This window comes from Mirounga angustirostris, unplaced genomic scaffold, assembly GCF_029215605.1.
Source record: "Mirounga angustirostris isolate CCGP_5_RB_7025 unplaced genomic scaffold, mMirAng1.0.hap1 SCAF_7, whole genome shotgun sequence".
NCBI lineage: Eukaryota > Metazoa > Chordata > Mammalia > Carnivora > Phocidae > Mirounga > Mirounga angustirostris.
This window is the reverse complement of record NW_026991715.1, coordinates 38,123,052-38,137,552: the sequence shown is the minus strand read 5'-3', so window position 1 is coordinate 38,137,552 and position 14,501 is coordinate 38,123,052. Positions and strand designations below refer to the sequence as shown.

The 14,501-nt window shown below is 39.3% G+C and overlaps 1 long non-coding RNA gene across 3 annotated transcripts in view; it reads left to right on the top strand.

Moving 5' to 3' along the window:
- LOC135365248 (uncharacterized) overlaps positions 1-14,501 on the top strand; it is a 49,118-nt gene that overhangs the window by 6,797 nt on the left and 27,820 nt on the right. For 2 of the 3 annotated variants that reach the window (XR_010412883.1, XR_010412881.1), the window contains exon 2: positions 6,720-6,821. The exons of the other annotated variant lie outside the window; for it this stretch is intronic. This is a non-coding gene — a long non-coding RNA (uncharacterized LOC135365248). The remainder of the gene's footprint in view (positions 1-6,719; positions 6,822-14,501) is intronic. 3 annotated transcript variants of the gene reach the window in all.

Below are 14,501 nucleotides of genomic sequence, written 5' to 3'. Positions count from 1 at the left end.
TGCTTGATTTGACTTATAAGAGGAAACCGAAAGAGTCAAACTCATAGAAGCAGAGAATATACGAGTGTCTTCAAGGGACTGGAAGGTGGAGAGTACACAGAGCTGTTATTCAATGGGTACAAAGTTTCACTTATGTTAAGAGAATGAATTCTAGAGATATGCAATACAACAGAGCGTCTAGAGGCAACAATATGGTATCTAGCGCTTTGAAATTTGTTAAGAAGGTAGATCTCATGTTAAATGCTCTTACCACATACAGACACAAAGGGACATAGGAAATTCTGAGAGATGATGGATAAGGTCTATTATTGCCTTGATTGGGGTGACGATACCATGAGTGTTTACCCCTGTCCAAAGTCATCAAATTGCACACATTAAATATTTGCACACTTTTGTAGATCAATTATATCTCAATAAAGCTGCTTTTAGAAGTGACAGCTAGACTGTTAAAAAAAAAAAAAAAAACCAGAAACAAAAACCTAGAGACACCTGACTGGCTCAGTCACTAGAGTGTCCAACTCTTGATCCAGGGTTGTGAGTTCAAGCCCCATGTTGAATGTAGAGATTACTTTAAAATCTTAAAAAAAAAAGAAAAGAAAAAAAACCTGCATGTCTGAGATAACGACATGTTAATCTATATTTTGCTTTCTGCAGTTACACAGCAGCTGAGAAAACTGCCTTCCTGGAAATACAGTCTTGTGTTTATGGGCATGAATGACTCCACAATACATTTTCAAGGCATAAATCATTTTCTCTTTACTTTTTATGCTTCATAATGATGCTAATGGCTGAAAGGTCACCAATTTCCTGGCTGTTTATAGTCAGCAGGGTTAATTTTTTCAACTGGTCAGAAAATGTCAAGCCCATCAGCAACATTATTCACTTCATTAGCTAATACAAATTTAATGTTTTGGGGATCAAAGAAAAGATGCATTTGAAGAATACCTTGGAATAAGATCAAGAATATTATTCAAAAGGGAAATTCTCTACTTAAATTATCATCAACCCTACAGCTGATTATCTTTTTCTCAGAAAATGACCCCATACATCTGCATGTCAAATGACTGTATATGTCATTTTCCAAATAGCCCTGAGCAATGCTTTAAAAAACCTTTAGAATCATTATATAATCATTCCAATAGCAAATATTTATTAAGCCCTTAATATGTGCAAGTCTCTGAGACGAACATTTGAAATAAATTGCTTCACAGAATACTCATGACATTCTCATGAGGAAAGAACTATTGCTCTCATTTTGCAAATGAGGAAATGCATGCTTCCAGAAGTCTAACTGGGGGAAGGTCACCACGTCTCTGAGGCCTCACCCCTTGAGGTATTTGGGTGTGAATATAGGCACTGGCCTTGGCTGGCTCTGATTATAGCTTGAAGTCAAGGAAAGGGCTACTTCAAGATTGAATGGCAGTAGAAAAACACGCTTCGTGCCCAGTTCTGCACTAGCTTTGCAACCAGCCTTCCTTGTTTCCCACACATCTGTTTTACTGGAACATTCACTATTGAGACAAGAAACTGGATTACCTAAAACCTTTCCTCTTTACACACCTTGCTCCAGCCACCCTAGCCTCTGTCTCTGGATCATGTTATAATGCTAGTACATCGTAAATCCTCAATAAAAATGTGTTAAATGCATTATAAAATCGTACAGTTGAAAAAAACATAACCTGGCCAGTTCCTTGATATCCCCTAATTAAACACAGTTTTCAGAACTTTATTTGTATCCTCATTTGAGCATCACATCTAGGGCACTGAAATTAAAAAAAGGCAAAGCAAGATGCACAACTTGCTCAGTTACTGACACTCTAAATGAAAACTCATCCTTTACATAATGTGACAGGAAAGGAAGTGATAATAGTGACTTGAAATCAATAGGAAATAAACCTGCAAGTAAGACATCCTCAGTTCAACATCATGGAAACTTTCAGCTGTCTCAAAAGAAGTCAGCTAATTTCCTCACTAATTTTACATAGGATTGCCAGAATATCTTAACAGGGAAAAATCATTGTGATATAACTCCCACGGGTAAAGTAACCAAAAATAAAATAATGTTAGAGAATAGTATCACTTTAACGATTCCTTAAATAGGTTACATAGATACTCCAGCAACATTTGTCCCATTTTTTCACTAATTATTTTTCCCCTGCTGATAAAATGCTAAACCCTAAGCCTTTGAAAAGTTTTGTTGTGTTTTTTAATCAATGCTATTTATAACCCAGTAAATCGAATATTCCAGAGCTGATGCTAAAATGTTTGCCCCAACAAAGCAAAAGGCGAATTATCTGCTTTCCTATTTCAATGATATAAGCAGGGGGAGATCAGACCTAAGTGCCTAGAGATGGCCAACCCCACAGGATAGGAGGGCACCAAGGTGGCCATGAGTGTCAAAGGAATGTGGGAAGAGAACCTACCTATTTTTACAATTTCCCCAATAGCTAGCCCTTAAAAAACTGATGAAAAAAATGGGTTTATGGTTAGATTAAAAGTAAAAAGGGGCAAAGGGAGAAGGAGTAGGAAGAGGAGGAAGAAAAAGAAGAGGAAGAGAATTAATAAGAGGAGGAGGAGGAAAAAGATGAGGAGGAAGAGGAGGACAACAATGACAACCCTGGAATGTGGACATGGTGCCTTGTACATGGTATTGAGAGACCAGCAAGCCTACGGTCTCAGTACCCTCTCTGCTAATTACAAGGGTAAAGCTTAGGAACAGATTTGAAACTCTCCAGGACCCAGCTTTTAGGTCTCTAAAATAAAATTATAATGATTCCTATCTCAGAAGCATGTTTAGTGATAAACAAAACGAACTACTTAGGAAGAAAGTTCTCTGTAGAATAAAATGCCAAACAATTGCTTTTTGTGGCAGTTTCCATAGCAGTTAGGAGTGACTAGAATTGGTTCATTTTTGCTGAAATCCCAGGCAGTGAGCTGAATGACTTGGGGCAGGTGACTCCTGCCCTCAGAACCCTAGTTTTCTTATCTATAAGATGGGAATAAGACCATGTTTGTGCTAGCTGTTTTCTATTACCCCTCACAATTGCTCTCCGTGTTTGCCCGTCCTGCTCTCAGCTCAGAAGAGGACTCTGTGGAGCCGCTCAACAGGCTACCTTGAATCTAACTTCCGGTTAGATGTGTCCAGTGGCAAGCACAGATGAACAGCGGTGGGGTCTATTCCTCTGGATCCCTCCCTAGTAGGGAGGGCTTCTCTGTTACTCACTGCCCAAGTCAAAGCTCCAGTTAAGTGCCCTTCTCCTATAATCACAAACACTCTCTGGGTTCTGCTAACAACTCCCTCTCCTCACCCCTGCAGGTCTAGAGGAGGTTACAAATACTGCAAATAACTATTTGCAATAGTTAGGGTGCTTCACCACCCCCTGTTCATCTTCTCTCAGTTGTGATCACAGTTTAGTAAATAGTCACTTTATTAAAATGTCTTTAGTCTGTAGGAATGTCTCATTGGTTTCCTGCCAAGACCAAAACCATAGCTGGTACACTAGGAAGGGCCTGAGGAAATAAGCCCTCCTGATGGAATCCTGAGATTAGGTTGCTCAAGTATTTAAGAAGAGCATAGAGACTTTCTTTGTAGGTGGTAAACAAAACACCGGTATTCCATGTGGCACAGTGGCATTGTCATTGTTTGAGGTCTATATAACTGAAGACGGCCTGGCATGAAGTGCAAATAGAAGGCAAGAGACTGGGAGATTAAGTGGCTGTGGCACTCAGTTTCTAGGTTTAGAATGTTTTGGGGGTTGGTTAGCTGCTTCAGACAGTCCCAGCGAGCTAACAGATGCCCTGAGAAAGGAAAAATTGGGCTCTTTAACTGCCCAGCTCATAACTCAAGTGGAAGATCAGGAAGCCATGATGATACCTGGGTTGTAGCGTTCTCCAGTGGTCATAGGGCTGCTATGTCTGGGACTGACTGCAAGTAACACTGAGTTGGGATGCCAGTTAAATGCCTAACGGCACCAGATCTTGTATGTAATGGCTTTAATGGAGAAGCAGGGAGACCATGCTACATGAAGAGGCTACACTGAGGCAGAACAAAGACGAGGCTAAGAATCCAGCATCCCTGAGTCTCCTGGACAGAAACAGGGATCCTGAATCAAATACATACATACATACATACTAAAAAATAAAACAAAAAGAAAAGAAAAGGTGACTCCTAGCATAGCCAAGACAGGAATTCAAAGCCTGGTCCGGGAAGAAATAGCATATGTGTCAAAAACAACCGAACCAAACCAAACCAAACGTGAGACATTGCCAATTTATATAAAAGAGTAGTAAGTTGGGGTAGCATGTATGGGAGTGGACACTAATAGTGTTAGACCAACTACGTCAAAATATGAAACTTCATTTGGGGCAAATTTATTGATAAGAGTACCATCACCTCACAGGAAATAAAAGTAGGACTGTGCTTGGTTGGCTAATTCAACTGTGATTCAAGAAGTGCCTAAAGCTAATGAAGTTGAGAGGTCAGATCTTCCCTGGCATATGTGTAGGTGAAGGACTCAGAATACTCAGGGAGATGGCATTGGCAGAATAAACCTTGTATTTAAGCTCCTCAACCATGCCCTAACCACCATAACCCGAGGGGACATTCCCTTCACTAAAATATTTTAAAAATGCATCCATAAGGGGGCATTGGTCTCCTTTGAAAATGATATATTGGCTGTGCTCCTAGGCTAGAAATGACTAGAAGTATTGCAAAGGAAGTTGCTTTCCTGACCTCAGTGGTAACAATGGGGTCCTGGAGGAGTAGAGGGAGGTTATAGGAAATAACTACTATTATAATGTATGCGGGAAACATACACTTGAGGGTTTTGATGTATAGGAAAAAAAAATGGCAATGATTAATGGGCTATCATATCATTAGGCATTAAAAAAAATGGGCAGTTTTCTAAGTTCTACTTTATATATGTGAGTAAGAAAATTCTAGGTATTGGTGATGTGGTAAGAAATCTAACTCGCATCTTTAGGGCTAATCATGAACTTTAATACAGGATTTAGACCTAAGCTAATTCAAAAATCTAGACTCTCTTGATCTTGGTGGAAGATACCTCCCTCTGAGGACAATCTCAAGCAAGTGGCCATTGAGTTGTGCTATAAATATTCATACAAATCTTCCTTAAAAGGATTCTGTGGACATTTATCCGACTCAGAGTTATTCGTTATCAACTCTGTACTGAAATTGATTCCCAAGACCCTAAAACACAACTATAATCTACCATTCTTAATGGAAGTCAGGTGATTGATTATTGACCCAAAACTGTCTCACAGTGGGTTCAGTGGGAAACTGACTGATGTTGTTTTTTCCCTCTCATCCAAGAACTTAGAGTGGCAAAAATATACAACTTCCAATTTTGTTCCTTGACCCACTGAGTAAGAGTTACCATGGTAAGAAGTGGAAGTCTCTGGAATTTTTCCCCACTCCAACCTTATTCTCCATGGGGTTACTGCAGAGATTAGGATAGAGGAAATAAGATTCACCAAAGACGTGACGTGTGTTTAATAGGTGTTACTAACTTACCGGTGTCTAACTCCAATGTTTGGCCTTAGCTAAACCTAGGGTAATGATATTTAATTTCACAAGCATGTGAAGTTATGACACCAAAAATGTTACAGCAGCAATAATAATCATGTAAAACGATGTGGCTTTTTTATTGATCACCTAAAAGCCCTAACGTGGGTCAGGGTAGAAAGGTAACCAAATCAGCCAGCTGAATAGAAGCTTGTATTGTGGAGGGTGAAAAAGGAGACTTTAAAAGTCTATTTCCCAGATGTGTTCAACAAATATGGACTAATATTTGACTGGGGTCAATAAACCAATATTCCCCTTGCAATGCTAAGCTCAGCAGCTACCACAGGAGGACCTTCCATAAATGGATCATTCTTCCTACAATCTGATTTAGTTCTTAATAGTAAATATGAAACCTAAGGAGGAGAGCAATGACTTTAGATAGATTGACATGTAACTTAATTCCGCAGAATTTTTTTTTTTAATTTCACCCAGTGAAAGACCCAGGAACTCAGATATTTGAAATCTACCAATATTACATAAGGTTATCCACCCAAATTTGTAGTTGAACTTCATCAGTAACCTAAAGCCTATCAATGTTTCCTCCTTTTACCCTGGGATCTTTACTAGCACATTTCCTTGCTACCAAGTAGCAATTAGATTCACTTTTATCCGCATCTTAGTTTCCACATTTCCAAAGTGGATTAATGATTTTTCAACCATTACTTGGTATCACTGGAGAATTTTCCTTTCCTGACCTCCATCTTCCTGGAGAACTCTGCCTCAGGTACTGCTGCCTCATCTTCCCACATGAGTCAAAGGGGTTAGAACAGTTGACCTACTTTCTGGTGATAGCTTGGTTTCTCTGGAAATGAAGTCCTTAATCATGTGGACGGTCTCTGAAAGTACATGTCCTACTAGGTAATCCATGACATCTCAGATGTGCCAAGAGGAGGAACAAAAAAAAAAAGGATGGCTTCTTTGCTAGAAAGAAAATACAAAATAAACAAAACACTCAGAGTCCCAAAGCTAAACCTTTCAAGGTTATAAATGAATGTAAGTTTCAGGTATCAGGAAATTCTTCACAGTTGCTAAAAAGCACAGGCTTTTAAAAACAAAGGTGACTGTTAAAAAGAGGTTTGGACCAAATCCTCAAGGTAAACATAATATTAAATGTTTCATTTCTATTTTTCTGTAGAATCCAAACAGTTTTTTAAAACCTATGACCTGAGCTACTTTAGAAATTGGGAAGGGAAGGGAGAAGTCATTCATGCAAGGATAAAGGTGGGACCCCATTAAGGTAAGAAAACGCTGATCTCCTTAGACACTATCTATTACCAGTGCCCATCCTGGCACTTGACGTACAGTAGGTTTTTAACGCATGTTGCTTGAATGAATGCACAAAGAGAAAAAAGACAGGCTGAAAGTTTTCCCAAGATAATCCTCACCTACATGATTCACCATCTCCCCATAAAATGGGGAAAAATACAGCTGTTCCACACCCTTTTTTTTTTTTAATTTTGCTTGTAACTCAAAAGGAAACAAAGAATAGGCATGCAGGATCAATTACTATCTTTGATTATCTGTCTTAAAACAATTGTTCTCCATAAAATCCTCTCCAGGATTTCATCCAGGAAGTGGTTTATTTGTCTAATATATTAAACTGTCCAGAAAACAAAACAAAACAAAACTTAGGGCAATACATTTTATTGAGTGTTCCAATTATATCCCTTTATGTTATATTAAAGTAAGTTTTTCCATCCTCTTTCCTATATCCTTTCCCTTCCTCTTTTCTGTCTTTTCTGTCTTTCTCCCCCAGTCCCAGGCTTATCAGCTCATTTCCTTCCCATCTCTATTCCTTTATTTGTGGTAAAACATTTCCCATCTCTTCTGCTTCTTATTTAAATATCATCCTTGTCTCCTTGATAAAACAATTTAATTACCTTCTAGAAAAAAGCCGTATCTAATCTTAATTTCCCCCCCTTCTTCATAATTGGATAATTGCACATTTGGTAGCTTAATCAAGTTAATTGCGCATGTGCAAAAAATGCTTTAATATGTAAAAGACACTGCTTTATTTAGATGTTAGCAAAAGGAATTAATGTTTGGGTTTAGAGAATTTGTGAATAGATTACTTTATAGCTTCCACATCCTGTTAATGGTACCTGGGGCCAATATGACTTCTGTTCTTAATGAAGGAATGGCTTCTTACAGAGTTTGCATCCTAAAGAAAAACTGAATGAAGCATATTTCTCAGAACTAAAAAGTCTGTGCTTTTACTGGCATGGGGTCACTGTGGTAGCTTCTGAGTGGACTGTCCAAAGCGGCAAAATGGTAGAAAGTAAATGGAAGTGACATTTAGCACAAAGGTCAAAGAACTTGCTCAAGACCTAATTTATAAAGGGTCCTTATTCAAGTTTTATGACTGAAGACCCTGGGGTCTAGAAGTTAGTTTATTAGTTTTTTTTCTATCCACCATGGGTAAAATGTTAGCAGAAGTTTTTAAATGGATCCTCCCAACACTAATCTTTCACCCAAGGAAAGGTTTCTATAGGAAATGGACTTGAGGGAAACCAGTGGCTACTTCACCCCTCCTTGTGGTCAGCATATGTAAAAGTGAATGCAGATCATGAGCATCAGGTTGTTTTGATGAAAAGCTGATGCCATACTGTAGCTTTAAAAAATTTGTCCCCACTCTAATACACTCCCTGCTTCTGGAAGATGCTGAAGAGGGTAATGGGTTTGTTACTCAGACTCTGAAATTCCTCCACACCATAATAAGGGAAATTCTATTTTCTCTAAGGTTTAATAAACTAGACACCCTTGAGGATAATGCCTGTCTCTTATTTGTCTTGGGGTCTCTAACATTAAGGACACACAAACATGACCAATCACCAGTACATGACAAGACTGAAAAAAAGCAGAAAGAAAAAGGGTGACAGGTAAGCAGACAGGAAGAAAGGAAGATGGGAAAAAAAGATGGAAGGGTGAGATTAGAAAGAGAAAAAAATGGGAAAACAGAAGGACACATAAAAATTATGCAGGGTCAGTGTAGTAATTAGAACCTAGCAATCAGATATACTTTATTGTAATTACTTCTTCATCTGGAAACTGGGGCTAATAGTATCTAGTGTGTGGAATTTTTGTGACCATGAGAAATAATTTATTTTAAGGGCCTTTTTATATATTTTTATATATTGGCTCATTTCTACTCTGGACAGGGTAAAACTTCACTTTTCCCCTCTCTTATCTAGGTTACTCCTGAAAGTCTTTAATCCCAGCTGGGGTAGAGAAACATTTATGAATTTTCTGGGCTCTTGGAAAGGAGGTTGTTCAAAGGGGATATGCCAGATAAGGGACTGCAAACCATTTACGGGCAAAAAACAAGCATCTACTGGGTAATTAGCTGGTCAGTGGTTACAACTGAAACTCAATGGAAAGTCTCAAGAAGAACAATCTGGTGCAAACACACCTTCCTCCTAACTCCCCCCAAAGGGGCAGTCCTTGCTCCAGGGACACGGAGTCTCAAAATGTTACCTTCTCCTCCCATATGATTTTTCTTCCTCTTCCTCTCTTTGAATTTACATCTTTGTCACTTGCTTAACCCAGTGAGTTTTGCTCATGCGTTTGATTGATAACTGTACATTTGCAGTGTTAGCTCCTGCCTTGCTAGTGGGGTACTCCAGCTCACTTAACTGTTCACTGTGAGGGCAGAAAATATCTCAAGGTACAACAGATTCAGTGAGATGGGGAGAGGGGAGAAAAAAAACAACACCTTAATGCTTTAAAACTTTTGCATGTGTCATGTAAAACAAGCAAACACATGACAGATACTCAGTCAAAGGTAGCTATTATTTGCAAAGACAGAATGAACCATGATAATATTGATACAGTATTCAAACACAAAAATAAGTAACTGTTAGGGCTATCTGCGAAGATATACATACCCTCACCCACAGAAATGGTTCTGATATCAAGACATGATCACACACACACATACACACACACACAGGTAAGAAAATGTTACTGACGTAATTAAAGTCCCTTGGGAAAGCAGGGAAGCCCTCTCAAGGCAGGTTTAAAATGGCTTAACAGAGCAAGGAAAAGAGACATCTCAGAGAGTGCGCCCCACTACCAAGTCAGAAGCTAATACTGCAAATACACAACCATAGAGCAAACTCAACATCCAGACCAAATCGTGGGTGGAATCTGTCTGCCTATGTAGGTGACTATCACGACAACCATTGTAAAGTAACACAGGGGAGTGCCAAAGAAGAAATGGGAATTTGTGGTATGGTCAATAATTTTTGTAAGAACTGAAAGAAGCCAACATTCCCCCATGAACTAGAATTGTTAGAAAATAATATGCATTGGATACATTCATTCCAAATCATCTGAGTCAAGCCCTATGCCAGGCAGCAAGGATAGAAAATTAATATTGGACACGGATGTCCTTCTAAAGGAATCTAAAGTCCAGAAGTAGACTAAAAATTATACAACTATAGAATATGCTTATTATTCATAATTATATATAGCACATATTCTATACATAGTGAGAGTAATTACCTATAAAATGAGCATCAAGATAGTAGTATAAAGTTGGTGCATGAAAGACTCACTGAGTTACTGATTCTAAAAGAGTGGAACTGGGAAGATAATCTGGCTGAGCCTAAGTCCTTGACATGAGCAGGCTGTGGCAGGGGTAGAGCACTTCTGCTGATCCCAGGTCAGTATGTCAACTCAGGCCACCCCTCACCATAACCACCCCTTCAGCTTCTGGGACAGAGTCAGTGTCGAAAAATAGGCAAAAGGAAAATTATAATATCCCACTTCCCCCAACTCAGAAATATGTAAGGGCACATTAGTATCCTGACAAGAGCCAAATCCTCTGCTTATGGAATAAACTTGACCTCATTGCAAAAATCCTTGAATTTAACAGGTATTTTAAATGCTATCTCTTAAAACCTCTAAAATTAAAACTCTAACATGTGTCTGTATGTTTGTCGCTATCCTCATACTGACTCACCCAAGTGCTCTTTTTCTCTAGAGGTGGTCAAAAGAAAAGCAGCTCTAAAATGCTCTCCAAGTTCCCACTGATCCCAGTATTATCATCTCATCTCTTTTAGACACAGAAATGGTTTCAAATTACAATTTCAGGATTGTACTAGCTAGCCACTTCATAATCTTACAATATTGCCTTGTATTACTAAAAATGCCAAAAAGAAAGTCTAACAAAACTGCTGCTTATTTCCCCAACTACACACACATCAAGAATCAGAGCCAAAGAGAACATATGAATTAGGCAAACAAAACTTAGGCCACTTGTCCCAAGATCCATAAGCAAATGGAATAAAATGATGAATAAAGATAGCTACAAAAAAATCAAATTCTGTGAATAATCTAGTCTAATATTATTAATCTGACAATAATGTCTGTTACATTGAGACAGAAAATACAGTGAGTGACCAGGGTTAAATCCCTTTGAATATCCCAGAAATTTATAAACAAAAAGACAAAGATCAAGAGAAATAACTATTCACTGAGCTGAACACTAATGGTCTCAGTCAAGTTCTGCCTGAGGGTAATGGAATACTCTTTGCCAACTCTTTTTCTTTTAAGATTTCATTTATTTGACAGAGAGAGAGCGCGTGAGATCACCCGCGCAAGCAGGGGGAGCAGCAGAGGGAGAGGGAGAAGCAGGCTCTCCGCTGAGCAGGGAGCCCGATGCGGGGCTCCGGGGCTCGATCCCAGGACCCTGGGATCATGACCTGAGCTGAAGGCAGACATTTAACTGACTGAGCCACCCAGGCACCCCTCTTTGCCAACTCTTATTGAAGGAAAGGGGGCTGCATTTTTCACCAACTCTCTCCTTTCTGTTACCCCACAATACCCTCAGTTCAAACAAGAGAGGATCTATTTACAGACCCATCATCAGCAGTGGGCCAGGATGTTTGGTTCCTTAGCTAATGCCTGAGAGGCCTGCAGTGACAGGTGAAAAACGGCACTAAAAGTAAATCAGCAAATTAGCAAAAGCAATTCAATGAAGGATGGGTAGCCTAGTAAGTGGTGCTAGACAAATTGGATATCCATAGGCAAAGAGAAAAGAGTTGACTTAACAGCACACCTTATATAAAATCTAATGCAAAATAGATCATAAACTTCAACGTAAAATATGAAACTAAAGTTTACACACAGGCACACACACACACAAGCATAGGAAAGAATCTTCTGGATCTATGAATAGGTCAAGAGTTTATACTTGATACCAAATGTGTAATCCATAAAAGAATAAAATTTAAACATTGGACCTCATCAAAACCTCTTGCTCTGTTAAAGATCCAATTTAGAAAATACAAAGACATATTACAGTCTGGGAGAAAATATGTGTAAATCAAATAGCCAACAAAGTTCTTTTATCTAGAATACATAAAGAACTCTCAAACCTCAACACTGAAAAAAAAAATTAGAAAATAGGCAAAATCCAGGAAAAGACATTCCACTGGAGAGGATATGCCAATGACAAACACATGAACATATGTTCAACATCATCAGTCATTAGAGAAATGCAAGTAAAACCACAGTGATATATGAATGCATACCTATCCAAAAAACTAAAATTAAAAATAGTGATTATACCAAATACTATTAAGATGCAGAGAAACTGAATCACTCATACACTGCCAATGTGAAATGGTAAAGTCACTCTGGTAAGTAATTACAGAGTTCCCTTTAAAACTAAAAATGAACTTACCATACAAGCAAGCAATTCCAATCTTGGATCCAATCTTCCAGAGAATTTAAAACTTATTTTTACACAGAAATTTGTACACAAATAGGTCTATCAGCCTTTTTCATAACAATCAAAACCTGGAAACTATGCAAGTGTCCTTCAATGGGTGAATGGTTAAACAATCCGTATATTCAGTCTATGCAATACTACAAAGCAATAAAAAAGGACACACTTTCTGCACACTGTAACTCAGATGAACCTCAAGAAACTTTTGCTGAGTTAAAGAAAAAAAATTCCCACCTCAAAAGGATAAATACTTCATGATTCCATTGATGAAACTTTTGTGAAACAACACAATTGTAGAGACGGAGAACGTATCAGTGACTGCCATGAGTTAGGAATGAGCGAGGAGTAGATATGCCTATAAAAGATGCAGACTCTTCTGATGATGGCAAAGTTAAGTATCTTGACTACAGTGTGGATTACATGAAGCCACATGGGAGAGAGAACTACATAGAACTACGTGTGTGCGCGCGCACACACACACACACACTACACTTAACAAAGGAATGCATATGTAAATGGTAAAATCTGAGTAAGGGCTAGGATGTACCAAGGTCAAATTTTCTGCTTTGATACTGTAGTAGAGTTATACACAATATTACCATGGCAGGAGGCTATGTCAAGGGTCACAGAATCTCCCTATACATTTCTTTGCAATTTCCTGTGAATCTTTAGTTATTTCAAAATAGAGAGATCTTTTTGAAAGTAAATTGGAACCTTCGGTCCAGACGCTATAGTATATAGACCCATTTGTACCCCGCTACTCCTCACTAGTGACAACTGCACACCCTAAAAATGGTGTAAGAGAAAAGACAGGTGGTAGTCTGAGTAGAGCTCAGAAGGGGAGCTGGTTTGGGAGAGCACAAGTAAAGGAGCAGCACTGTGGTAGGGGATGTTGGTGCCCCATCCAACAGTAGAGCACACAGACCTGTGGTTCCCCAACCCCTCACTCAGCAGAAGGCAGCCCATGTGGGCTCATTCCTCCCCCAGATGGAATGGCAGTCCCTTGATGACGTCAGGCAAACCTGAACCAAATAGCTAGGGGGATCCATTAGGAGTCTCACCAAAAATCAGCATCCTGGGAAAGTACCCTTCTTCTCATCCTGGTCTGAGATTCCCTCTTTTTGCCAAGTGGTACCCAGGTGGCAAATACTACTTAGTAAGAGAGACGAAGCAGCACAGTCTGCAGAGCCACTTTGTCCCTTCAGGCCCCCAAACTCCCATCCTCCTCCCAGAGACAGTGGTTGGGGCAGGTGAGATGGGAAACAAGGACCAGTCTCAGCAAGCAGCCTGGAGGAGGAAGTTGCTCTGTTTTGTGGCCAAGCCAAGGTTTTCATCCCCACCAAAGACAAGGAGGAGGTGGGCAGAACTGAAAGGAGGACCCAAATAGATCAAGCCTCCTCATTCAAGAAACCTCAACAGTAAACCAACCAACAAACCGAAAAACCCAAAAACCAAAAACACACACCCAACGACAAAAATAACAGCAATAAAAACAGTATGGTTAACGAGTGGAGAAAATAAACGGGTATTTCACTGAAAAAGACATACAGATGGTAAATAAGAACCTGAAAAGACACTCAACATTATTAGCCACCAGGGAAATGAAAATTAAAACCACAAGAAGAAATCACTGCGGGGCGCCTGGGTGGCTCAGTTGGTTGAGCGACTGCCTTCGGCTCAGGTCATGATCCTGGAGTCCCGGGATCGAGTCCCGCATCGGGCTCCCTGCTCAGCGGGGAGTCTGCTTCTCCCTCTGACCCTCCCCCCTCTCATGCTCTCTCTATCTCATTCTCTCTCTCAAATAAATAAATAAAATCTTAAAAAAAAAAAAAAAGAAGAAGAAGAAATCACTGCACTCCTATCAGAATACCTGAAGTGAAAAAAAAAAAAAAAATAGGGACAACACCAAAAGCTTTCAAGGATGTAGTCAACCTGAATCACTCATATATTACCGGTAGGAATGTTAAGATCTTACAGTCACTCTGGAAAACAGTTTATTAGGTTCTTATTAAATGAAGCATGCAGCTATACCATAGGTTCCAGGAATTGTACCTTTGAACATTCATCCCAAGGAAAGGAAAACTTATGTTTCCACAAAAACTAAATAAAAGTAGGTTTATTCCTAGTAGGTCCAAGCTGGAGCCAACCCATATACCTTCAAAGGGTGAACAATTAGGGGCGCCT